The sequence below is a fragment of the Rousettus aegyptiacus genome, unplaced genomic scaffold, assembly GCF_014176215.1.
Source record: "Rousettus aegyptiacus isolate mRouAeg1 unplaced genomic scaffold, mRouAeg1.p scaffold_m13_p_9, whole genome shotgun sequence".
Lineage (NCBI taxonomy): Eukaryota > Metazoa > Chordata > Mammalia > Chiroptera > Pteropodidae > Rousettus > Rousettus aegyptiacus.
In genome coordinates this window covers 35407668-35435169 of record NW_023416312.1, presented here as the reverse complement: position 1 = coordinate 35435169, position 27502 = coordinate 35407668, and the positions used below count along the sequence as shown (strand labels likewise).

The window sequence follows — 27502 nt, the reverse complement described above, 5'->3', positions numbered from 1 at the left end:
CTTTAGTGACTGCCCAATTCAATGTTATCCAGGTGCTCTTTTACCACAGCCAAATAGGAATGGAACAAGTTTACAGGCTACTTCAGAATAAACATCCAGCAACAGGTTCTTTCTGCCTATTACCTGATACATAGGTAGGCAAGGCTTTTTCAGGGTCCTTTAGCATAAGGTGCTTGATCCCAAAGTACGGAATGCTGAATTTTTGTTTTCGAGGAGGGGGACTGGAACATGTGATTTCTTATATTGTTATGATGCTGACCCCATTTGTTCTGTGATAATTAATTTTATGTGCTACCTTGACTGGGCCATGGCATTCCCAGACCTTTGATCAAACATTATTCTGGATGTGGATGTGAGGGTTTTTCTGAATGAGATTAACATATGGATTGGTAAGTTGAATAAAGAAGACTGCTCTCCCCAATGTGGATGGCCCTCATCTAATCAAATGAAAAACTAAATAAAACAAAAAGAGTGACTCTCCTGAAAGTAAGAGGAAATCTACAGTCTGTCTGAATTAAGCTGGGAAATATGTTCTTCCCTTCCTTCAGATTTACAGTAGAACAGCAACTCTTTCTAAGTTTCAAGACTGCTGGCATTCAAAATGGAAATAACCATAGGTTCTTCTGGTTTCAGGCCTTCCAACTTAGATACCACAGTATCAGCTCCGCTGTGTCTCCAGCTTGCTGAGTGCAGATCTAGGGACTTCTCAGATTCCATAATCATCTGAACCAATTCTTTATAATAAATCTCTCTATATATAAATATATACATCCTACTAGTTCTGTTTTTCTGAAGAAACTTGACTAATATACCATCTTTTCTCCATTAAATTGCATTTAAATCTTTGTCAAAAAACTGTTGGACATATTGCGTGAAATCTATTTCTGAGTATTTTTATTCTATTCCACTAACTCATGTGTCTATTCCTCTACCAGTTCTACAGTCTTGATTACTATAGCTATATGCCTTCAGATTCAGTAAATTAATTCCTCCCACTGTATTTGTCATCATAAAAATTAAGTTACATAAATTGCCCGTGGCAAGCTCATTGCCTAGCAACCAGCCCCACCCTGCATTTTCAGTGAGTGGTTTTTTGGACAGCAATCAATAGCACACAGCAATCATGGCCTGTGCATGACTTGCATATCTCAGGAGAGACTTTTGGGGGTGGGTAATTGATGACGGCCAGAGCTGCAATACCTCTTAAACAAATTGCAGGGGTCTGCAGTCCCAAGTCAGGCAGCAGCTGTCCTTAGTGAGATCTTAAACTCTTGCAGGTGGCCAGAGGCTCAGCACTGGCACCAAATCTGAATCTGCATTGGCATGGAGATTGGCTCTCTCTACCCTGTGACTGTCTGAGACCCCATCTCACCCAACTCACTAATTAAGAGGGCATATTCTTAACTGGGTAATCAGCCACACACAGCCCTTTCAGCAGGGGACTCTGTTCGTAACAATCAGCAGGCCTCTGCTCACACGCCTCCAGAGACAATCCTGAGGGCAGGCAACCATCCCTTGCCTGACCTGCAGTATTTCCTGAACAAATCTCAGGTATTTATAGGCCCAAGGCAAGCAGCAGCTGGCCTCACTGTGATATGACACTTTTGCAAGAGTCCACAGGTTCAGCACTGGAATCAAAGCTGTATCTTCATTGGCTGGATGAAATCTGCTTACTTTACCCCAGTGACTCCTTGGGTCTCTGCCTCACCTAACTCACATACCAACCAAAGGCTCGTTTAGCTGCAGAGCTTCGTGGGCAGCAGGGAGGCAGCCTTAGGCCTTGGGGTACCCTGGACCTTTCCTTAAGCTGCCCCAGACTGAGTACTGGGTGAAGCTGACCTCAATTAATAGTGAGATCTCTCCCACATGCCTCCAGATCCAGCATAGGCAGGGACCACCTGTAGATTGCTTTGTAGCTCCTACCAGGTTGCCCTGAATGATCGAAAGCAGTGGCTGACCTTGGTCTCCATATAAGTTCCTCCTAAGGGGCTACAGAAACAACATGCCCAGAGGCTGGCATCAGACCACAACAGAGAACCACCTAAATAGCCCCACAATCAGCACACCCAAAGCGTGGTCTCAACAGGAATATGAGGCTGCTGGGGCAAATCCCACTTCCTGGAGTCAGCCCCCACGCAGCAGCTCATAACCTGTGAGTGTGGCCAATCCTCACAGCCAGTCAACCCAAGAGTCAATCCCATCCACTGATTTTCTAATTAGAAAAACACACAAACACATGGAAGCTTAATAACATGTTACTAAACTGAATTAATTAACAATGAGATCAAGGAGAAATCAAAAAATACCTTGAGACACATGAAAATGAAACACAATGACTCCAAATATAGCTGAAACAGTGAAAGCAGTCCTGAGAGGGAAATTAATAGCAATAGAGGCCTAACTCAAGAAGGAAGAAAAATCTCAAATAAACAACCCAACCTTATACCTAAAGGTACTAGAAAAAGATCAGCAATCTAAGTCCAAAGTGAGTAAAAGGAAGAAAGTGATAAAAAATAGAGTGGTAATAAATAAAATAGAATCTAAAAAAAATACAAAAGATCAATGAATGTAAGAGCTGGTTCTTTGAAAAGATAAACAAAATTGATAAACATTTAACCAGACTAATCAAGAAAAAAAGAAAGAGGCCCCAAAAGAATAAAATTAAAATTGAAAGTGAAGTGACAACTGACACCACAAAAATACAAAGGTTAAGAAAATACTACAAATGATTATATGCCAACAAATTGGACAATCTGGAAGAAATGCATAAATTAAAAACTTTGAAAACTGATTCAAGAAGAAACAAAATCTGAACAGAATGACAACTACTGATGAAATCAAATCAGTATTATAATGAAGAAAATTAATAAATGGCATTGGGAAAATTGGAAAGCCACATGCAAAAGGAGGAAGCTAGACTGTCACCATACACCAAAATTAACTCAAAATGGGTCAAAACCTAAATATAAAATCTAAAACAATAAATTACATATAAAAAAACATAGGTACTAAACTCATGGACCTTGGATTTAGAGAGGATTTTATGAATTTGACCTCAGAGGCAAGGGAAGTAAAAGCAAAAATAAGTGACTGGGACTATATTAAACTAGAAAGCTTCTGCATAGCAAAAGAAACCATCAACAAGGCAAAGAAGCAACCATCCAAATTGGAGAATATATTGGCAAACAATGCCTCCAAAAAGGGGCTAATATCCAAAATATACAAAGAACTCATACAAATCAACTACAAAAAATCAAATAATCCAATTAAAATTGGACAGAGGATCTGAACAAACACTTCTCCCAAGAAGACATAATATGGCCAACAGACATATGAAAAGATGCTCACCTTCACTAGCTATTAGGAAAATGCAAATCAAAAGCATAATGAGATACTACCTCGCACCTGACAGAATGCTATCATCAACAGGACAAGGAATAACAAGTTTTAAGAGGTTGTGGAAAAGAGGGAACACTTGTGCACTGCTGGTGGAAATGTAAATTGGTGCAGCAACTATGAAAAACAGTATGGAGGTTCCTCAAAAAGTTAATAATAATATTACCATATGACCAGCAATCCTCTCTTCTGTGTATCTACCCAAAATATTTGGAAACATTTATGTATAAAGACATATGCACTTTGATGTTCACAGAAGCATTATTTACAGTGGACAAGACATAGAATCAACCAAAATTCCCTTCAATAAATGATTAGACAAAGAAGATGTGGTACATAAATACAATGGAATATTACTCAGCCATAAGAAAAGATGAAATACTGCCATTTTTTGCAACATAGATGGATCCTGAGATTATCATGTTAAGTAAAATAAGTCAGAAAAAATTTAGAACAATATGATTTCACTCATATGTGGAATATAAAACTGAAAGAAACAAATGAAAAAGCCAAACAAACAAAAACTCATAGGCACAGACAACAGTTTAGTGGTTACCAGAGGAAGGAAGAGGGGAGGGAGATAAGGTTAAAGGGGGTCAAATATATGATGACCGAAGGAGACTTAACTTTGAGTGGTGAGTACACAATGCAATATACATATGATGTATCACTGAACTCTATACTTAAAACCTATATGATTTTATTAATCAATGTCACCCCGTTAAATTTAATTAAAAATAAATAAATTACTGAAATGCAGAAAACATTTAAAATAAAATTCCCAACAAACAAAAGTCCTGAACTGGATGGCTTCACCAGTGAATTTTACCAACCTTTCAAAAAAGGATGAACATCTATCCTCAAACTATTCCAAAAAATTCAAGACAAAGAAAAGCTCCAAAGCTCATTTTACAAGGCCAGCATTATCCTGACTCCAAAACTGAAAACATTACAAAAAGAAAAAAAAGAAAATTATAGGCCGGTATTCTTGATAAACATAGATCAAACATCTTCAACAAAATATTACCAACCCAAATTCAACAAGAAATTAAAAGATCATATAGCCTGATTGATTTGGATTTATTGCTGGGATGCAAGGTTGTTTCAATATTCATGATTTAATTAATGTGATATATTGCACTAACAATTGGAAAGATAAAAATCATATGATTGCACTAATTGATGCATGAAAAATGGTTGATACAACCCAGCATTCATTTATAATAAAATTCTCAGCAAAATGGGAACAGCAAGAACAAACCTCAACATAATAATGTCCTTGTATTACAAACCCACAGCTAACATCATACTCAATGGGAAAAATCAAAAAGGGTTTCCCTTAAGATCGGGAAAGAAATAGGGATGTTCACTTTCACCACTTTTATTAAATGTATTATTGGAAGTCCTAGCCACAGCAATCAGATTAGAAGAAATGAAAAGTATCCAAATGGAAACGAAAAATAAAACTGGCATTATTTGTAGATGACATGATACTATATATAGAAAATTCCAAAGACTTCACCAAAAATCCATTAAAACTGATAAATTCAATAAAGTAGCAGAATACAAAATTAATATTCAGAAATCGACTGCATTTTTATACACCAGTAACAAACTATAAGACGAATTAAGAAAATAATTCCGTTTACAATTGTGTCAAAAAGAAATAAAATACCTAGGAATAAATTTGACCAAGGAGGTAAAAGACCTTTATTCATAAAATTTCAAATCATTGAAGAAACTGGAGAAGATAAAATAAATGGAAGCATTTGTCATGTGCATGGATAGGAAGAATTAACATTGTAAAAACAGCCATGCTATCCAAAACAGTCTACACATTCGATGTAATGTCTATCAAAATATCAATGGCATTTTTCACAGAACTAAAACAAAAAATGCTAAAGATCTTTATGAAACCACAAAACACCCCAAATAACCACAGCTGTCTTGGCAAAGAGAAACAAAGTTAGAGGTATCACACTACCTGTTATCAAATTATAGTCCACAGCTAACATAATCAAAACAGCATGGTGCTGACATAAGAACATTCATAGATCAATGTAACAGAATAGAGAGCTCACTCCAATGTGGTCAATTAGTCTATAACAAAGGGAGCAAGAATATAAAATAGGGTAAAGATAGTATCTTCAAATAATGGTGTTGGAAAAACTGAATAGATACATGGAAAATGAATCTAGATCACTTTCTTACACCATATACAAGAATAAAATCGAAATGGGTTAAAGGCTTAAATGTAAAAGTCACAATCAACCAATAACTTGTGTTGGTCAAAATTCTTTATCTGTACTTTTCTATTTCAAGCTAGTGGGGAAGAGATTCCTCTTTGCTTCCTGGCATGAAAATAGAGATATGAAAGCCTACAGTTGCCGAAGGTAAAATTGAATTTATTGAATAGCTAGTTAAGATTGGTTTTCAGATCTCCTTATTTGCATAATGCCTTCCAAAACTTTGACCTTGTCCTAACAATGTGTTCATCTGACTGTATATTTTTGTAAAATTTACAAGAATGTGATATATTTGTATTCCTTTTCTCATGGATGGCCTCCCAAGTCATGCAAGCTTTAGGACCCGCACAATCTGGTTTTTCCCTAACTTATGGGCATAATTTTAGCATTTGTGAGAATTAGCCTAAAAAAATAACAATATGTAGAGCACTGATTTTCAAAGTGTTGTCCATTGACCCCTGAGGGTCCACAATTCTCCAGAGGGTCCATTAGGTAAAAACTATTTTTGAAATAGTTCTCAAATGTTATTGGCCTTTTTCACTCTCATTCTCATTAGAATATACAATGGAGTTTTCCAGAAGCTACAGAATTTGATATGACAATGTCATCTCTCTGACAGCTAATATAATGTATGCTTGGATGACATCATTCTCTATATAGAAAACCCTAAAGACTCCACGAGAATACAACTACAAACAATAAGCAAATACAATAAAGTTTCTGGATAAAAAATCAACGTTCAAAAATCCATAGTGTTCCTATACTCTAATAATGAGATGTCAGAAAAAGTGGAAAAAATAATCCCTTTTGCAATTGCAACAAAATAAATAAAACACTTAGGCATAAATCTAACGAAACCTGTGAAGGACCTATATAATGAAAACTACAAGAATCTATTAAAAGAAATTGAAGAAGATAGAAAGAAATGGAAAGATATTCTGTGTTCTTAGATTGGAAGAATCAACATAGTTAAACTGACCATATTACCTAAAGCATCATACAGATTTAATGCAATTTACATCAAAATCTTATCAGCATTTTTTAAAGAAATAGAAAAAAAAATCATCAAATTTCCATGAAAGCACAAAAGATCCAGAATTACCAAAGTTAACCTGAGAAAAAAAGAACAAAGCTGGAGGCATCACTCTGCCCAATTTCCAATTATACTACAAAACGTCAGTAATCAAAATGCCATGGTATTGGCAGAAGAAAAGACACATGGGCCAGTGAAACAGAATCGAGAGTTCAGTAGTAAACCCATATTTACATGAGCAAATAATTTTTGATAAAAACATCAAAAACATACAGTGGAGAAAGGAAATCCTCTTCAATAAATTGTTCCGGGAAAACTGGATAGCCACCTGTAAAACACAGAAACTAGACTGTTGTCTATCACAACACACCAAAATTAACTCAAAATGGATTAAGGACCTGAATATAAGACCTGAAACAACAAAATGCATAGAAGAAAACAAAGGAACTAAACTCAAGGACCTTGGACTTTAAGAGGATTTTATGAATTGAACCTCAAAAACAAGGGAAGTAAAAGCTAACATAAATGAATAGGACTACATCAAGGTAAAAAGCTTCTTCTCAACAAAAGAAATCATACACAAGGTAAAGAGACAACAATCCAAATGGGAAGATATATTTGCAAGCAATACCTCTGTTAATTGCTTAATATCCAAAATATACAAAGAACTCATACAACTCAATAACAACAACAAAAAAAACCGAATGATCCAATCAAGAAATGAGCAGAGGACCTGAACAATCACTTCTCCCTAGAGTACATACAAATGGCCAACAAATATATGAAAAGATGCTCAACATCTCGAGGTATTAGTAATATGCAAGTCCAAACCATAGTGAGATGCCATCTCACACCTGTTAGAACTATCATCAACAGGACAAGTAATAACAAATACTGGAGAGCATGCAGAGAAAAAGGAACCCTCATACACTGCTTATTGGACTGCAAATTGGTACAGCCACTATGGAAAACAGTATGGAGGTCCCTCAAAAAACTACAAAAGGATCTACCATATGACCCAGCAATTCCTCTACTGGGTATTTACCCCAAAGACTTGAAAACCCATATCCAAGAAGATATTTGCACACCAATGTTCAGAGCAGCATTATTCATAGTGGGCAGGGCATGGAAGCAACCAAAGTGTCCTGTTGTTATTTTGTTTTAGGTAAGCTGAACCCTTTCAGTATTTCCTGTACTACAGGCCTCATAGTGGAAAATTCCCTCAATTTTTGTATGTCTGGAAAGTTCTTGATTTCTCCTTCATATCTAAAGGAGAGCTTAGTTGGATACATTATTCTAGGCTGGTAGTTCCTTTCACTTAATAGTTTAAGTATTTGGTTCCATCTCTTTCTGGCTTGTAAGGTTTGTGCTGAAAAGTCCCATGATACTCTAATAGGTTTTCCTTTATACTTTACCATTTCCTTCTCCCTGGCTGTCTTGAGAATTCTATCTTTGTTGTTGATTTTTGATAACTTTAATACAATGTGTCTTGGCGAAGACCTTTTTGGGTTGAGATAATTGGGTGTTCTGTTGACTTCTTGAATTCCGATCTCCAGTTCATTCCTTAGATTTGGGAAATTCTCATGCACTATTTGTCTGAATATGCTTTCTATTCCCTGCTCCTTTTCCTCGCTTTCAGTAAGGCCCATTATTCTTATATTTCCTCTCCCGATGGGGTCAGCTAGTTCTTGTATTTCTCTTTCATTATTTTTCATTCTTCAGTTTCTCTCTTCTTCCTTCTGATTTATTTCTAGATTTCTATGTTTGATATCACTGATCCTTTCCTCCATTTGGTCAGCTCTATTTCCCAGGCATGCTATTTCATTTTTCAACTCTTGCAGTGTGTTCTTTCTTCATCTCCACAATATCTATTCTGTTCTTCTTGAGGGTGTCAATATCCTTGCTCTGCTCATCTAGTTGTTGTTGTTGTTGTTTTTAATTCCTGACATTATTGATGTGATTTGTTTTGGATCTCATTGAGTTTTTTTCAGAAGTACCATCTTGAATTCTCTGTCATTTAAGTTGCATATTTCTATGTCTGTAAGCTTATTTTCTGGAGATTTTTCTTTTTCTTTCTGAGATGCTTTGTCACCTTGGTTGTTCGTGGTGTTTAATGATCTAGTTCTCTGCCTGGGTATTAATGGAAGTGTATTCTGTTGTTTTTCCAGAAAGATTTATTAAACAAAGGTCTTTCTTTACCCCTCTGCAAAGAAGGCTTTCTTCTTTTGGCTTCCGGTAGGTGGTGTCTAAGCCTCTTGGATCCCTATCAGTTTAGGTAGCATTTCCTCAGATTCCCCTGGGGCACCATGGTGATTGGTATCAGAGGGTATGTGGGGAGAGGCCCTCTGGGTCAGGGGTTGGGGGCTGTGGCTAAACCTTGGTTTTCCAACCTCCGCCAGCAAAAATCGACTATTGTTCCTCTGAGGTCCTGCCTTGTTTCTCTGCTTTCTGTCCTGATGACTGTGCCCTGCAGCTGGTAGGCCACAGCTCACAGCTTTTCAAGGCAGAGCTGTTCAGGGAACTCGCCTCAGGAACTCGCACTCCTCCCTTCCCCCTCTTCATGCAGGGAGCTTCAGAGGCTGGAGAGGTAGCTTCAGTCTCAGCAGCATTTGCTCAGATTTCTCTGGGGCTCCACGGTGATCTGTCTTGGAGGGTATTGGGTGAGGGGACTTCTGGGTTGGGGTTTGGGGACTGCAGCAGAGCCTTGGTTTTGCAACCAGGGCCAATAAAAATCAGCTATTGTTTCTCTGTGGTCCTGCCCACTTCTCCGCTTTCTGCCCTGATGACTGGGCCCTCCAGTTGGCTGCATGCAAGCCCTGGCACTTCCAGGCAGGGTTTTTCAGGAAAGTTGCTGCACCTTTACCCTTCCCCCTCCTCCTACAGGGAGCTCTGGCGGCTAAGAGAAGCAGCATCTTTATTTGTCACAGTCCACCGCCAGACACCTGGGGTTCTGACTTGTAGCTCTTATGTGCAGATCCCATGCTCAGACATGCTGGTGTACAGTTTAGGTACTTTTTGTTGAGTTTTAGATGTACAGCTTACTGTTGTTTCAAGGGAAGAGATCTAGGGACGTCTCTCACTCCACCATGTATCCGCCAAATCCCAAAGTTTTAAACATTGATGAAGTCTACATTTTTTACTCCCATGTCTTCTTTGTCCCATTTAAGAAACTTTAAGAAATTTTTGCCAAATCCAATGTCAATAAGATTTTTTTCTACATAATCTTCGAGAATTTTTACCATTTTAGTTATTCCATTTAGATCTAAGATCTCTTAGAAATTAATTTTTGCATACAGTATAAGATAAATAATGAGTGGGTTTTTTGCATATGACAATCCAATTATTCTAGCAGCAGTTTTTGAAAGGTATATATTTCCCCTTTGGATTATCTTGGCAACTTTGCTGAAAATCAATTGACCATATATACGTTGATCTATTTCTGGACTCTCTATTCTGTTCCATTGATCTATACATTGCTATTTATACCAATACCATAATGTCTTGGTTACTGTATCTTTATAGTAGGTTTGAAATCAGGTCATGCAAATTCTCCAACATTTTATCTCTATTCAACATAATTTGACTATTTTAAGTTCTCTGCTTATCCTAGCAAATTTCCAAACAAGCTTGTCAAATTTTACAGAAAAACTTGCTGGGATTTTGAATGGGATTGCTTTGGATCTATTGATCAATTTGGGGAGATATGTCATCAACAATATTGAGTGGTCTGATCCATGAACATAGTATATCTCTTCATTTATTTAGATTTTCTTTAATTCCTCTTGGTGATGGGTTTTCATTTTCAGTCTACAGGTATTGCATAACTTTTGCCAAATATATATGTAACTATATAACATTTTGATATTATTGTAATTGGTATTTTTTAAATTTATATTTCAAATGGCCCATTGTTGCTTTAGGTAAATACAATTAATATTAATATACTGTGACTTTGTTAAGCTCACTTCTTAGTTATATTAACTTTTTTATAGAGTCTTTAGGGTTTTCTAAGTAGATAATCATATTATTTATAAATAAAGAAAGTTTTAATTTCTTCCCAGTTTTTTTTGGCCTTTTATTTATTTTTCTTGCTTATTACAGTGGCTAGAACCTCCAGTAAAATGTTTAATAGAAGCAGTGTGGACATCCTTTCGTTACTCCTGATCTTAGGGGAAACCAATTTAGTTTTCACCAGTAAATATGATGATAGCAGTAGGATTTTTGTAGCTACTCAAAGATTTGAGGACGCTCCTTTCTATTCCAAGATTGCTGAAAATTTTTCAGCATAAAAGGATATTTAATCTAGTCAAATTCATTTTCTGCATCTATTGAGATGAGTATGTGTTTTATGTCTTTAATCTATTAGCATGGTAAAATATATTGATTGATTTTTCAAATATTAAACCAATCCTGCATTCCTGGGATAAACTCTATTTACTCATAATATAATGTTTTTTAATATATTATTAAATTTGATTTGTTAAAATGTTATTAAGAGGAATATTGGTTTGTAGTTTTCTTTTATTATAATGCTTGTGTGTCTGGTTTTGGTATCAGTGCCCCACAGAATGAGTTGCCAAATATTCTCTCTTTTATTTTCTGGAAAAACTTGTGTAGAATTAGTATTACTCTTTTCATCACTGTTTGGTATAAGTCACCAGTAAAGACATATGGGCATAGAGCTCTCCTTCTAGGACAGTTTTAATTTATAAAAACAATTTATTTTAAAACTATAGGGCAATTTGGGTTATCTATTTCTACCTGAGTTGCTTTTGATAGCTTGTGCCTTTCAAGTAATGTCTATTTTATCAAAGTTGTCAAATTTCTTGGCATTAAGTTGTATATAGTATTCCTACATTATCCTCTTAATGTCTATAGGATCAGTAGTGGTGTCCACTTTCTTCTTCCTGATAGTGATCATTTCAATTTTCTCTTTTTACCAGAGGCAGGTTAGCTGTTTATCAATTTTATTATCTTTTCAAGGAACCACTGCTTTTCTACATTGCTTTTCTGTTTTTCTCTCCCACTGGTTTCTAGTCATCTGTGTATTATACTTTATCCTGCTTACTCTGGGCTTAATTTGCTGTTTTTTTTTTCAAGTTTCATTAAGTAGAAGATGAAGTCATTGATTTAAATCCTTCTTCTCTAAGATAACCATTTAGTGCTACAGTTTCTCTTCAAAAACTGCTTTAGTTGCACCTGGAAATTTTCGATGTTATGTTTTTATTTGTATTCAATTCAATTACTTTCTAATTTATATTCTGATTTCTACTTTGATTATTGAGTTATTTCAAAGCATAATTTAGTTTCCAAATATATTAGAATTTTCCAGATATATTTCTATTATTAAATTTTTTATTTTATTTTATTTTTTAAAGTATATTTCTTCATTTTTGCTCCAAATACTATCCTAACTTTCATTCTTAGAATATACATATATACATATATATACATACACACACACATATAAACATATGTGTGTGCACCTAATCAGCATGTCGAAACATCCCATACCAACACACACTTGCTGAATGTCATCTACAAGTCCATTTTTACTAGAATTTACTTTTTTAAATTAACTTTATTGTGGTGACATTGGTTAATAAAATTACATAGGTTTCAAGTGTACAATTGAATAATATGTCATATGTATACCGCATTGTGTGTTTACCACCCACAGTTAAATTTCCTTCATCACCATATATTTGACTCCCTTTACCCTTATCTACCTCCCTTTCACTCCCCTTTCCCTCTGGTAACCACTAAACTGTTGTCTGTGTCTATGAGTTTTTCTTTGTTTGGCTTGTTCATTTGTTGCTTTCAGTTTTATATCCCACATATGAGTGAAATCATATGGGTCTCAATTTCTTCTGTCTGACATATTTCACTTAGCGTGATAATCTCAAGATCCATCCATGTTGTCACAAAATAATTTCTGATCATGAGAGAATATACTTTGTAGAATTTGAATTATTTTAAATTTATTAGGACTTGTTTTATGACCTCGAATAGAGTCTATCTTGGTAAATGTTCTATTTGCACTTTAAAAGAATGTGTATTCTGCTCTTGTTGGATAGAGTTTTTATTCTTATCATGTCAAATTGTTTGATAGTGTCCTTATAGTCTTGTATATATTTTTGATTCTCCTATTTTTCAATTATTAAGAGACTAGTGATGAAATATCTGGCTATAATTGTGATTTCATCTCCTTTCAGTTTTCTCAGGTTTTGTTTCAACTATTTTGAAGCTCTGTTAGTTGCATAAACACATTTATGATCTTTGTGAATTGACGTTTTTATTATAAATTATCTTCTTATCCTTGATAATATTCTTTGTTCCAAAATTGAATTTGTCTTATATTAATATAGCCTTCTCAGCTTTCCTTTGACTAGTGTTAGCATAGTATATATTTTTTCACGTTTTTATTCTTAATTTATTTGTGCCTTCGTAGTTATAAAGTGTTTTTTTTTTTTGTAGGCAGCAGACAGTCGGGTCTTGCTTTTCTGCCACTGAGACAATCACTACCTTTCATCTCAAGTTTTTATACCACCTACATTTAATGTAATTATTGATATGGAAAAAGTTAAATTTACCATCTTGCTATTTGTTTTCTATTTGTCATATTTTCTTTGTTCTTTTGTTGTTGTTGTTGTTGTTGTTGTTTTTCTGCTTAGTTAATTGTGAAAGACTTATTTATTTCTCCTTGGATATTTTTCTCTTTAAAAAAATCTCAAGTTTAATCTCTAATACAGTAAATTTAATAGTAAAACCCACATAAAACCCTTTGGCATTCTAAATAATATTTTAGTGTAACATTCCTAAGACCAAATATTTTGGGAACTACTAATGAAGAAAAACATTAAAAGAGTAATGCAGAAGATAAGTCAGACAGACCCATAAAAACACAGAAAAAGATTACATTTAATTCCTCTGCTGAGGCCAGCTCCTCCATTGAACAAACTATAGCTTGATTACATGAATCAATAAGGACTACTTTTTATTAAATTTATTGGGGTGACATTGGTTAATAAAATTATATAGGTTTCAACTATACGATTCAATAATAGGTCATGTATATTGCATTGTGTGTTCACCACCCTAAGTTATATTTCCTTCTATCACCATATATTTGACCCTTTTTCCTTTTCCCTTTGGTAACTACTACACTGTTGTTCATGAGTCTCTGTTTGTCTTGTTCATTTATTGCTTTCAGTTTTACATCCCAAATATAAGTGAAATCATATGGTTCTCAACTTTCTGACTTATTTTGCTTAGTATGATTATTTCAAGGTCCATCCATGTTATCACAAATGACAGTATTTCATATTTTCTTACGGCTGTTATATTCCATTGTATATATGTACCACATCGTTATCCAATCATCTATCAAAGGACATTAATGAAGAATAGAATTACCACATGATCCAGCAATTCCTCTTCTGGGTATCTCCCCCCCAAATTTTAAAACATTCATCTGTAAAGATATATGCACCCAATGCTCATTGCAGCATTATTTACAGTGAATAAGGACCACTTTTAATTTTTAAACTTATTGGGGCTTGGTTTCTGTCATGGAAAATCAGAAAAGTCAAAGACTGATATCATCACCAAATCTTAATATCAATACTCTGTTTGATGGGTATTTTTAATTTATATTTTATATTAACTTTTCTGTATTTGTGATTATAAAACTACACATGTACCATTTCTATGATTGATAAATCAATAAATCTATTATTATTTTAAATTTAAATGTGTTAGTTCATTTATTAACAATTTTAAGCTTCCCAGGATCACAGTCTTATAAGATGAAATTAAGGTTATTAACCTTTATTCTTTTTTGTATCCCCTCCCCATCCCTGGAACGTGTTTGGAAGTTCCTTTTCTTCAACTCTGACTCCGAGTGAAGCAAAAGTATTAGCAAAACTTTATGAGCTTAATATATATACTTAATTACAAATACTAACGCAGAACTTATACCTTAACATATTCACTGAGTCAAAGTGGAGAAGAAAGGACGTTTGCTGTCTAAACAATCAACTGGAATAAGTTAAAAACAGCATGTGTTCCTCCTTACCACCATGCCATCTGTTTTTGCTTTGTATATTCATCACTGGGTATCAGTGATTGAGAGAAAAATTGAAAATCAAAAGACAAGTGACTTAGGTCACATGGCATAATCTTATTGTAACACATTAAGAAGGTACTCAGAAAGGTTTATTCTGAAATTACTAACCCAAGCAATTGATTACAGCTTGTTACAAACTTAATATACATAAATCAAATTTTGCATTTAAAATAGGAGGAAAATAGTATGAAAAAATGATTTCATTCATATTAGCAATGTATTAAATAATTTTAAAAATGAACCTAAAAATAAATATGTATGACCTATATAAACAAATTTTAAATTACTACTACAGAACATAAAACAAAACTTGAATAAATAATGAAGACATTTCACTCTTAGATAAAGAGACTCAGTTTTTTAAAGATACATGTTTTCCTCATAAAACATAAATTCAATTTAATCTCATTGAAAACTCTATGGAATTCTTTTTATTAGGCAAGCCAAATACAAATTTAATTTAGAAAAATGTGTAAAAATTAACAAGAAATATCTGACATGATAGATGAGACAGGATTACATATGAAAATGCATTTTAAAGCTACAATAAAACTACTACTAATTTTTAACAGATCAATGAAGAATTTAGAATTTGAATAAAAATGTACACAGTAATTTTTAAATCAATAGATCTTATTTGTTTTAAAGTTTTATATGAAAAAAGTATACAGGGAGTTCTCTTGTTAGCCACTCCCATGCCCCTAGGTTGCCCTATTATGAACATTTTGCATTAGTCAGGTTTATTTGCTATAACTGATAACTCAAATTGATAATATTATTAGTAACTAAAGTCCATAGATTACATACTGGTTTACTTTTTGTGTTGTACATTCTATGGGTTTCGACAAATGTATGATGGCATGTATCCACCATGACATTTTCATACAGAATAATTTCAATGCCATGAAAACCACTTATCCTCCACTTGGTTATCTCTCCCTCTCTCTCAATGCTTGGCAACCACTGATCTTTTTACTGTCTTCATAGTTTTGTCTTTTCCAAAATGTCATATATTTGAAATCATACAGTATGTAGCTTTTTCAAATTGGTGTTTTCCACTTAGGAAGATGCATTTAAGGTCCCTCCATGTCATTTTGTGCCTTGATAACTCACTTATTTTATTGCTGAATAATATTCCATTTTATGGAATATGGAAACCAGAGCTTGATTAGTTTTTCATGTACTGAAGGGTTGCTTCCAAGTTTTGGCAATTCTGAATAAAGCTGATAAAAACATTTGTGTTAAGAGTTTGTGTGAGAATAAGTTTTCAGCTCATTAGGATAAACACCAAGGACTGCAATCACTGTTCCACTACATGAATAAACTAGTTTGTTTGTGAATCTCCTGTTAATTGGCATTTTGCTTGTTTTCAATTGTTGTCTGTTGTGAATAAAGCTCCTCTGAACATTTAAAAAAACTGTCAAACTGTGTTCCAAAATTCATTCTCACCAGCAATGAATGAGAGTTTCTTTGCTTAGTGTCATTAGTGTTTTTGAATTTTCATCATTCTAATATGTATGTAGTGGTATCTCACTTTTTTTTTAATTTGCAGTTCCCCAATGGCATACAATGTTCAGCACCTTTGCATAGATTTATTTCCCATTTAAATATCTTCTTTGGTAATCCTTTGCCCATTTTTCAATCTAGTTGTTCATTTTCTTAATGTCAAGTGTTTTATATTTTGTCTTTTATCATATAAGTGTTTTGCAAATATTTTTCTCCAATTTTGTGACCTGTCTTTTCATTCTCTTAACACTGTTTTGCAGAGCAGGAGTTTTTAATTGTAATGAAGTTTTAACTTATAACTTTTTCTTTTATTTACCTTGCTTTTGGTGTTATAACTAGGAAGTCATTAAAACCCAAGGTCACCAAGTTTTTTTTCCAATGTTATCTTCTTAGAGCTTTATAATTTTTGTTTTTACATTTAAAAATTTTAATTCCATGATCCAGTTTGAGTTGATTTTAGTGAAAGGTGTAAGGTTTGTGTCTAGGTTCATAATTTTGCATGTGGATATCCAGTTGTTCTAAAACCATTTGTTGAAAAGACTAGCCTTTTTCCATTGACTGGCTTGTGCTTTTTTGTCAAAGATCAGGGTGACTATACGTACATGGGCCTATTTCTGTGTCCTCCATTCTCTTCCATTGATTTATTTGTCTATTCTTTCACCAATACCGCTATGTCTTAACAAATGTAGCTTATACAGGACAGTCTTTAATGGGGTAGTGGTAGTTCTCTGAATTTGTTTTTCTCTTTCAATGTTGTGTTAGCTATTCTTTGTCATTACATTTCCATATCACCTTTGAATCTGCTTGTCAATATCCACAGGAATCTTCATGGAACTTTTATTAGGATTAAGTTGAATCTATATATAAAGTTCAAAGTTCAAAAGACATGATATCTTTATAATATTGAGTCTTTCTATCGATGTTCAAGAAATATTGCTCTATTCATTTAGATGGTCTTTGATTCTTTTCATCAATTTTATAGTTTTCCTCATGTAGATCATGTACCTATTTCCTTAGATTTTAGCTATGTATTACATTTTTGGTATTAATATAAATGATATCATATTTTCTACTTCAAATTCCAATTGTTCATTAATGGTATATAATATAGCAATTGACTTTTGTATATTAACTTTGAATCTTCCAACCATGATATAATTATTTATTAGTTCTAGGAGATTTTTTCCCATGATTCTTTGGGATTTACTACATAGACATTCATGTTACCTTCAAAAAACAAACGAAAACAGTTTTATTTATTTCTTCCCAATGAGTATACCTTATATTTCCTTCTTTTGTTTTCCTGAATCAGGTAGGACATCTAATATGAAGTTGAAATAGAAGAGCTGAGAGCAGACATCCTTTTTTTGTTCCTGATCTTAGGAGGAAAACATTGAGAATAAAGACATTAGCTATGATGTTAGCTATAGGTTTTTTGTAGATATTCTTTATCAAGTTGAAGCAGTTTCTCTATATTCCTGGTTTGCTTAAAGTTTCATCAAAAATGTGTGTGGATTTAGTCAAATGTTTTTTCTGCATCTATTGATATGATGTATGATATATGATATTTCTTCTTTAGACTGTTGATATAATGGGGGAATATATATATATATATATGTAATTTTTTAAATTGAAATAGTCTTGCATATCTGAAATAAATCCCACTTGGTTGTGGTGTAAAACTCTTTTTGTACATAGTTGGATTTAATTTGTTAATATTATGTTGAGAATTATTTTCCTCTATGTTCACACAAGATATTGGTGTATAGTTTCCCTTCCTGTAATATCTTTGTCTGGTTTAAGTATTAACATAATACTGGCCTCATAGAATGAGTTACTGGTGTTTTGTACAGATGTCTGCTAGGTCTAGTTGGTTTATAGTGATGTTCAAGTCTTTTATTTTCTTGTTGATCTCCTGCCAACTTGTTCTATCCATTATTGAAAGTTGGATGTTGATATTTCCTATTATTCAATGTTGATTGGCCTATTTGTCACTTCAATCTCTCCATTTTTGTTTCATGTATTTTGTTTTTTTAGGTGAATATATGTTTGTCATTATCATATATATTATCATTATATTTATCATTATTATCGATCCATTTGTCGTTTTAGCATTTGAAAATGTCCTTCTTTTGTATCTAATAACAAGCTTTTTACTTAAAGTCTGTTTTGCATGATATATTTTTTCTATCCTTTTACTTTTAACCTGTATGTGTCTTTGAATCTACAGTGTATCTCTTGTAGACAACATATAATTGGATTATGTTTTTAAACCCATTCTTTCTAAGTAAACCCATGTTTATATGGGCAAGTAATTTTGATGAAAGAGTCAAAAACACACAGTGCAGGAAAGAAAGCCTCTGCAATAAATGGTGCTGGGGAAACTGGAAGCCACCAGCAAAAGAATAAAACTAGATTGTTGTCTATCACCACACACCAACATTAACTCAATAAAGATTAAGGACCTGAAAATAAGACCTGAAACAAAATATTGCATAAAAGAAAACATAGGAACTAAACTCATGGACCTTGCACTTAAAGAGGAGTTTATGAATTTGATCCCAAAGTCAAGAGAAGAAAAAGCAAAAATAAATGAATGAGACTACATCAAAATGAAAAGCTTCTGCACAGCCAAAGAAATCGTCGACAAGGTAACAAGACAGTCGTCAGAATGGGAAAATATATTTGCAAGCGACACCTCCAATAAGGGCTTAATGTCCAAAATATACAAAGAACTCATGCAACTCAATAACAACAACAACTTAAAAAAATTTAAAAATAGGCAGAGGACCTGAATAGATACTTCTCCCCAAAAGACACAGAAAAGGTCAACAAACATGTAAAAAGATTCTCAACATCACTAGTTATTAGGGAAATGCCAATCAAAACCACAATGAGATATCATCACTCCTGTTAGAATAGCTGTTATCAACAGGACAGATAATAACAAGTGTTGGAGAGGATGCAGAGATAAAGGAACTCTCATACGCTGCTGGTGGGACTGCAAATTGGTACAGCCACTATGGAAATCAGTATGGAAATGGGACTTTAAGAAGATCCACCCCCACTCTGCTTCCTTTAGTGGCTTCCTGGTTGCTGGTTTTCACTGTAATGGCATGTTGTTAGTTTTTAAGGCTACTGTGAAGCTGGGAATAGGCACTGAAATAAGACAAATTAAAATGCCATAATACACACTGCTGCTACTGAGATTCAGATGTTTTTAATAAATGTTCAATGAACTTCAGCAAGGCTTAGGTTAATTTCCAGAGCCCTGAAGGCATTAATTCTGACCATTTTTGCCAGAGTTCTCATTGCTTTTATGGATGAGAGGTATTCTGGCAGCTCTTGTTCCAGCATTCTTGCTGATGTCACAGAAGATACTACATTATTAATTCAAATATTTTATGTGAGGATTTTTTTTTGTTTACTGTTTTTGTTTTAATGATTTTGAGCGAATATTATTAGCACCTACTTTGATTTTTTCCAGGCTGCATTATTTTACTCTATGCTCCTCTGCACAAATCATTGGGACCTAAATTACCCAATTCTCATGTCCTAAATGAGGCTACAAAATGGTTCTAAGGAATATCTTGGACCTTCACACAGCCATTCCATTGGCCAAACTCAATGCCAAGGTGAGGTTATCATATATTCAGGTACATATATGACTTCAGAGTCGGGACTTTTCATTAGAAGATATCAACCTTACACACTACTTATTTACCTATTAACTCATATTTCTGAAATATATATTTCCTGCCATATATTATAATTCTGCCATATCTGTTATTCAATTGCCACATAATTAAATGAGGTAAACAGTATTTTCGAAGTTAGTAAAAAAGAGAGTGGGTCAATATAACTACTTTGGAAATCAATTTGACAGTATTGACTAAAACAAATCAAATGCATAGCCAATGGCACAGAATTACCTTTCTTTATAGATACCCAATAGAAATGAGTGTGCATAGATAGCAAAAAAAATACATAAATGTTCATACAGCATTATGCATACTAGCTAAAAACTGAACACAATCCAAATGTCCATTGACTTTAGAAAAAGTAAATAAATGATGATATATTCATTCAATGGAATATGACTGAGCAATGATACAAGAGTATCATTGAGTCTCTTAAAGTTGAGTGAAATAAGATAGATTCAAATGAGTACATATCACATAGTTCCATTCATATAAATGTCACTAAATAGGCAATACTAATCTACGATGCTAAAAGTCAGGATAATGATTTCCCTCTGGATGTAGTAACTGGAAGAGGGCAGTTGGGTGGGCTATTGAGAGGCTAGTAATTTTCTGTTTCTTTTAGCTAAGTGTTTATTTCACAGGTATGTTTAGTTTATGAAAATTCATTGAGCTGTACCTGAGTAAATTGTGCACTTTTTATATGTATTCTATACTATAATAAAATACCTGCAAATCAGAATGTTAATATACACATTGACTGAAGAGAGAGAGAAAGGAGGCACTTGAGGCAAAGGAAACTACATATACAAAGGTGAAGGAGCATATTGTGTTCCTGGAATGGTGATTGGTTCAGTGGAGCAGGTACACAGCTATGCTTATAGGGAAGGGAGGAGAGGCAGATCAAACCTCTCATTTCCGGAATAGAGTGAAAGTATTTAATAAAATGCAAAACTACTGCATGTATGTATACTTAAAATAAGCCATCTGTCTGAATGTTCCAGAAGCCCTCAACATAGACACTCTGAAACAAAACATCTGCAGTCTGATACTACATCCACACTCTAAAACTTGCTCTTCCTTTGCTATCTTGGTATCATTCTCTATTCCACTGCCTATCTCAGAAACATAGGAGTCACCTTTATTTCTTTTTCTCCCAAAACAAATCAATAACCATATCTTGATGATGTTATCTCACCTCATTTATAATTTTAGAATATATCCGTCTCTCTTCCTCCCAGTGCCTACTATTTTAGTCAAGGCCCTACTCTATCTTTCATTTGGACTATCACAAAAGCCTCTGAATAGTCTTGCTGCCGCTAGTCTCTCCTCTCTTCCAGGAATGCTCCACACTGCTACAGCATAATATTTCTAAACACCAAAATTCTTAGCATGCCTTAAATTGTCCTTCACAACCTTTCTGACCCTAGAGCCCTTGCTTTCTCCAAACGAAGCTGCTGTAGTAAAATATCACCCCCTAGCTAAATACATGCTGATTTCCATTATGTTCAAATACTAAATTAGAATTCCTTTCATATTTAGTGCATGTAGAATTCTAGATGAGAGAGATAATACATGGGAATTCTTTGCTGTTCCTCCCACCCACTTCTAATTTCCTAGGAGAAATGAATACCCATATGAATAGTCAGATTCCAGGATACATCAGAACATGGTTGTAGTCAGTTCTCTATTCTTTATTGATCAGGCTTATCTGTGTAGTCTTCTATCACACTGCAGCCAACTGTCACATAAAGCTCTGAGATTCAGATTTGGGTTTAGATCAAGGGAAAAAACCCCATAGGCCTCTGAACTTAACCATAAGGTCCAGCCTGAGTTGCCACAGTTCTCTGGATATAATTCTGGATAACAAGTGTAACTATGTACTACTTTGTTTCTCTTTACCATTGTTTCTTGTGTGTATCTTCTTCAGGAACTTTGTGGAGAGGAGAGCTAGGGTCTGAGGTAAGAATTAGAAATTCCTTGGTCTTCTGAGCCCATATTATTAAATTCTATTATTTCTAAAGATGTACATGCATAGAAGAAAATCGGCCACCAAACCTTATTGCCCTACATAAGCCTCATCACTAACTTTATGTACCTGCCTCTGCTTTTGATTCTTTTGTTCCAAAGGACAAGTCCACTCTCAGAAATCTGTCACCACTGAGATTGTTAAAGCATTGGTAAGTGTCCAGAACATTGGTCTTAGAAGAGTTTGCTGCATACAGCAAGTATTCGATACATAAGGTAAGGTAAATATTAATAAAAATAATTCAGTAACTTTTAAAACTGACAGCAAAGAGCAACTTGCTAGGAAAGAAGTGTGTTTTATACACACATATTCCCGGTAATTTCTGTAAGAAAGATTTCAAAACAGCAATAATGATTTTAGAAAAATTCACTGTCCAAGAGAAATAGATGGTTAAGAAGTACCTTAATAATAAGCAATAATCTCCAAGGGACTAATTTCATACCAACTGACTGCCTGAGAAAATTTGGTTATATTTCTATAATCCAGCACTAATGTCTCACTTGTAGTCATGAGATTAACTGTCATACATAGATGGCTATTATTATTTTGAAAATAATGATGAGTGGTTTCTCTTCTCATTCTATAAGTAATACAGAATTCAAAGGCTGTCAGACCCTAAAATCAATGAGATTGAGCACAAAGCTATTCAACTAACCTTCCCTAGAAATATATGGAAAGAAAAGTGTCAGGCACTCTTTCTAGAAGGTTAATGGAGAGACTATATGAATTCTACAATCAGTGTTAACCTCATGGTTACAGGACAATCCTTATTAAATACAGATTCCAACAACTTATAAGTTTTACCATAACATACACATATAAACATACACATCTTTCTCTGTGTCTGTTGCTCTGTCTCTGTCTCCATCTTTCTCTTATCTTTGTCTCTCTCTTCCTCTTTGTCTCTCTTAGCTCCATCCTAAAATACACATACACACAGTGGAATCATACGTAATTGCTAATATTCAACCATTTGACCTACAAAAATGGCAATTTCATATGGTTACACTGAATACATGTGTGTGTGTGTGCATGTATTATAACTGTGTGTATACATATGTGCATATATATTTTAGCCCCAGAGAGTTAGGCAATACCAGCTTCCATGAACACCAAACCACCAAACTTTGCCCAAATATCGCAATTCTGCCATTATCACCAGTTGTATTCTTCTTATCTCCCAACAACACACACGCTCATAAACACAAAGGGAGGAAGCTCAAAAGTGTTCACTATCATTTTCACTCAGAACTGTGTCAAAGATAGGTTTCTTTCTTACCCTCTGAATAGCATGTTATTATTAATAATGAATAATGTGGAAATCAAAATTAATAAAAATCAATAACATACTTTAAAAGTTATTTGAGAGTAGGGACAGCTATATTGCAGGAAGGAACAAAACAAAAACAAAAAGTCATTTAACCAAAATGAATGCCATTTTTTCTTCACTTAGCTTTATATCAGTTACTAAAAGAAAAACCAAATATTCCTTTTACCTACAGCTAAAAAGTGAATTAAAAAAATTGGATGCCATATGTAACTAAAGGGAAATATTCATCCCCTCAGGTTTATGGTGTTAATAATCACTACCACCCCTCAAAAAAACAAAACATGACTGACAAACATGCAACACTCCTTACACTCCCCACTGTGGAATGGGTGACTACTTGCTCACTTTGCATAGCCGGGCTCTCTTAACCCCACGGCCATCCTTAGTGTCAGCCTCAAATCCACTGCATGTTCCTCCACTGCACTTCTCCCTTCTCCTCTCTTCTCCCTCTTACCAGTTGCAGACACATTCTTCCCTTACTGTTTGACAGACTGATATCCTTTGCCTCCTCCAGTACAGAAAGAATACTTTCAGGACTGGTCAGGAGTTCCTGAAAGGACAAGCAAGAACGCTCTGTTATGGGCTTGTTGTCACTGTGCTTTGAAGGTTATCATTTTCCCCTTAGCTACCATTTCCCTTAGGCCACCCACCCAGGTTACACGCACACTGAGACAGCCCCAGTATACCTGAAAGCTTGCCAGACCCCAACTGCTAGCTCTCCAGTGTCTGCTTCTGTGTTGTACAAAAAAAAAAGAATAAAGCAAATGAAAATTTATTCTCATAGGTCCTGCTGTCATTTCCTTCAGGCAGAATTTGGTTGAAGCTGGGGTCAGGAAATGGAATTCTAGACTCCTGCACTATTTTCCATAATAGAAGGGACCTCTCTGGTTTTAAAATCAAATGTTAAAGATAAATATATAATATCTTCCCTGATCTTCCAATGACCTGTCCTAGTAAGCTAATAATTTTTTAAATGTTTCATCATAAAAGTTTTCTTTTACAACATGTCCACATGGCATTTAACTTAAAACATATATTTATATAGTAAATTTAAACAATAAGCTTATAAAATAGTTTAAATAAATTAACATGGTAAAATGGACTTGATCTAAATGTGTAACACTCAGCAGGTTACTCCTCCTTTTAAAGTATAATGGTTAAATACGTAGACACATGAACCATTATTGATGTATGACTTTGGATAAGTAGTTAATTAACTCCTCTATGCCTTAGTTTTCCTATGAGTGAAAACTCATGGCTTACTTAATATAAAACACTTAAAAGAATGCCTAGATATAGTATTTAATAAATCATTTCCAGCATTTTTTCATTTGGTATAGGGAATGAATGACATGTTCTGATCAATCTGTCTAGTTGACTAAGAATTACGATGCATACCATCAAGAGTTACTACTTTTAAATCATGATTAAAATGAAGGAAAATATAAATTAATATGTTAAAGACTCCAAATTACTATGGCAGCTTCCAGGGCTTCAGGAATGAAATGGAAGTTTTAATTGATCCATTCAATAAGTGTGCTAAATACTCACTCTGTTCCAGACATTGTATTATATATTTTATGTATATTACCTTATACTTAGCTCACAACAATTCTGTGTGTAGGCTAATATTGGGCCATAGTCACATAACTATCAAGTGTTATGCTGAGATTTGAACCTAAGTTCTAAAATCCAGGTTCAATATCACATAAAAATTGAACTGACACTGTATGACACTCTGAATATAACTGCTCTGAAACTACATTCATAATTAGAGTTTGTTTTTTGTTAGTTATACATATACATGTATAGCTTGGAAAAGAGAATGGTGTTCAAGAGAATTTACAATACAAATTTTAAAAGAATAGAGACTGAAAAGTCAAAACAATCCTGTTTCCAAAATATTTCTGTGTCTGATTTTGGCTCTTAATTCTCTCCTTTTCCATCAAGCAATATCCTGTGGATTCTTTATTCAAAATGTCCCTTATGTTAGTCTCCTCCTGCAACAACCACTAATGCTTCCCTTGTTACCTATTTCAACACCTCGGACTATTTTTCCATCTGCTGTTCTCCCCTTTATCCACTGTAGTCTGTATAACACTATGGTTTTCACATTGCCATAACCTCAACAACCCTTCACTTTTAGATAAATGTTAGAACCAACTCAGAAATCACTAGAGCTGAAAGAGACCTAACTATTGAGCAAGGAAGAGATTATGTCATTTTCCTGCAGAAGCCCTTCAATGATATATTAGAAAATTTACAAAGGCAGTTCACAGAATAAGAAAGTCAAATGGCCAATAAACAGATGAAAAGATGTTCCATTTCTTTAGTTATCAAGGAAATTCAAATTGAAACAACAATGAAATACCATTTTTAACTCTTCCATCTAGCATACAATATAAAGTGTTAGAGAGTGTGTGAAACAATACAATCTTTCAAATACTACTGGTGAGAGTGAAAAGTAGTACAGGCACTTTAGAGAGTGATTAAGGTTGAAGATGTGTATACCTTGTGACTCAGCGAAACCATCTCCAAGTATAGACTCTAGATAGGCCTTGTTAACCTGATGTCTACAGAACTTCAAGGAGTAGAAAGAATTATACCTTTATTTTCACTAATTGAAATCTAGCATTTCTTTTGATTATGAATGTAGTTAAAATTCCAGTTTTATTAGCAGTACCTATTATTTTTCACTAATAGACTATTCAGATATTTCCATAGTACATTAATTATTAGGACTACTTTGAAATGTCAATTACATTCATCAGTATTTTTTTAAATTACAGTCGCTATTAGACCCACTGATACACCTTATTATATAAATAATTTAAAAAGAATCATGTTATTTTATCATCATCTAAAAATATTGTGGTAGGCATAGTTCAACAAAATTGATTTACTTTGTAATCTGATATATTGTACTTTATTTAAAAACATTTTCTCAAAGGAACCCTCATACACTGCTGTTGGGACTGCAAATTGGTACAGCCACTATGGAAAACAGTATGGAGGTTCCTCAGAAAACTAAGAATTAATCTACCATGTGATCCAGCAATCCCTCTACTGGGTATTTACCCAGACTTGAAAACCTTTATCCGAAAAGATATTTGCACACTTATGTTCATAGCAGCAGTATTCACAGTAGCCAGGATATGGAAGCAACTGAAGTCTCCTATGATAGATGATTGGCTAAAGAAGCAGTGGTACATATATACAACACATATATACAATGGAATATTACTCAGCCATAAGAAGAGATGAAATACTGCCATTTCCAACAACATGGATGGACCTCGAGATAATCATGCTAAGTGAAATAAGCCAGACAGAAAAAGTTGAAAATCACATGATATCACTTATATGTGGTATATAAACCTAAAATCAACAAATGAACAGGACAAACAGAGACACATGGACATGGACTATAGACTAGTGGTTACCAGTGGGCTGGGGGAAGAGGGAGGAGGTAGATTGGGTAAAGGAGGTAAAATATAGGGAGGGAGAAGCAGGTAAAGGGGATCAAATATACGGTAGCTGAAGGAAACTGGACTTTGGGTGGTAAACACACAATAAAATATACAGATGTCAAATGATAATGTACACCTGAAAATTATATAATTGTATTAACCAATGTTACCTCAATAAACTTAGTAAAAAAAAAACATTTTCTCAGAAAGGATTCATAAACCTCATCGGTCTCCCAAAAGAATACACAGCCCTAAAGGATATAAATTTCTGCTGTAGAAATATTCTTGCATATGTATAACTTTGGAAATACATGCATTTTCAAAATAATAACATTTTGTATAATAGTAAACATTTAGAAACAATCTAATACCCATTAAAAGGAAAATAGATAAATAAAATGTGCCACAGTTATATAACACCATAGGAATGAACTATGTGTGTAGTGGGGGGGGCTAGATTGTAATAACCCCCACTGTACACTGTAGGCATTGTCATAGGCAATAAAACAACGTCCAATTTTAAATAAAAAATAAAAGACACAGAACAGTATATACAATATATCATTTATGTAACTTAAAGACCATGCACAAAGAATTATACTACACAGGCATACCTCAGAAATATTGTGAGTTCAGTTCCAGACAACCATGATAAAGTGAATA

The 27502-nt window shown here is 34.1% G+C and overlaps 1 protein-coding gene across 14 annotated transcripts in view; it reads right to left on the bottom strand.

Annotated features, from left to right (window-relative positions):
• The window catches only part of KLF8 (Kruppel like factor 8), a 220370-nt gene that overhangs the window by 127312 nt on the left and 65556 nt on the right, over window positions 1-27502 (bottom strand). For 7 of the 14 annotated variants that reach the window (XM_036227277.1, XM_036227276.1, XM_036227275.1 and 4 more), the window contains 2 exons: window positions 24056-24101; window positions 23824-23919 (listed from right to left, as the gene is read on the bottom strand). The exons of 6 other annotated variants lie outside the window; for them this stretch is intronic. The gene's annotated coding sequence lies outside the window, so the exon portion shown is untranslated. The remainder of the gene's footprint in view (window positions 1-23823; window positions 23920-24055; window positions 24102-27502) is intronic. One more of the 14 variants, XM_036227280.1, reaches the window with a different exon arrangement.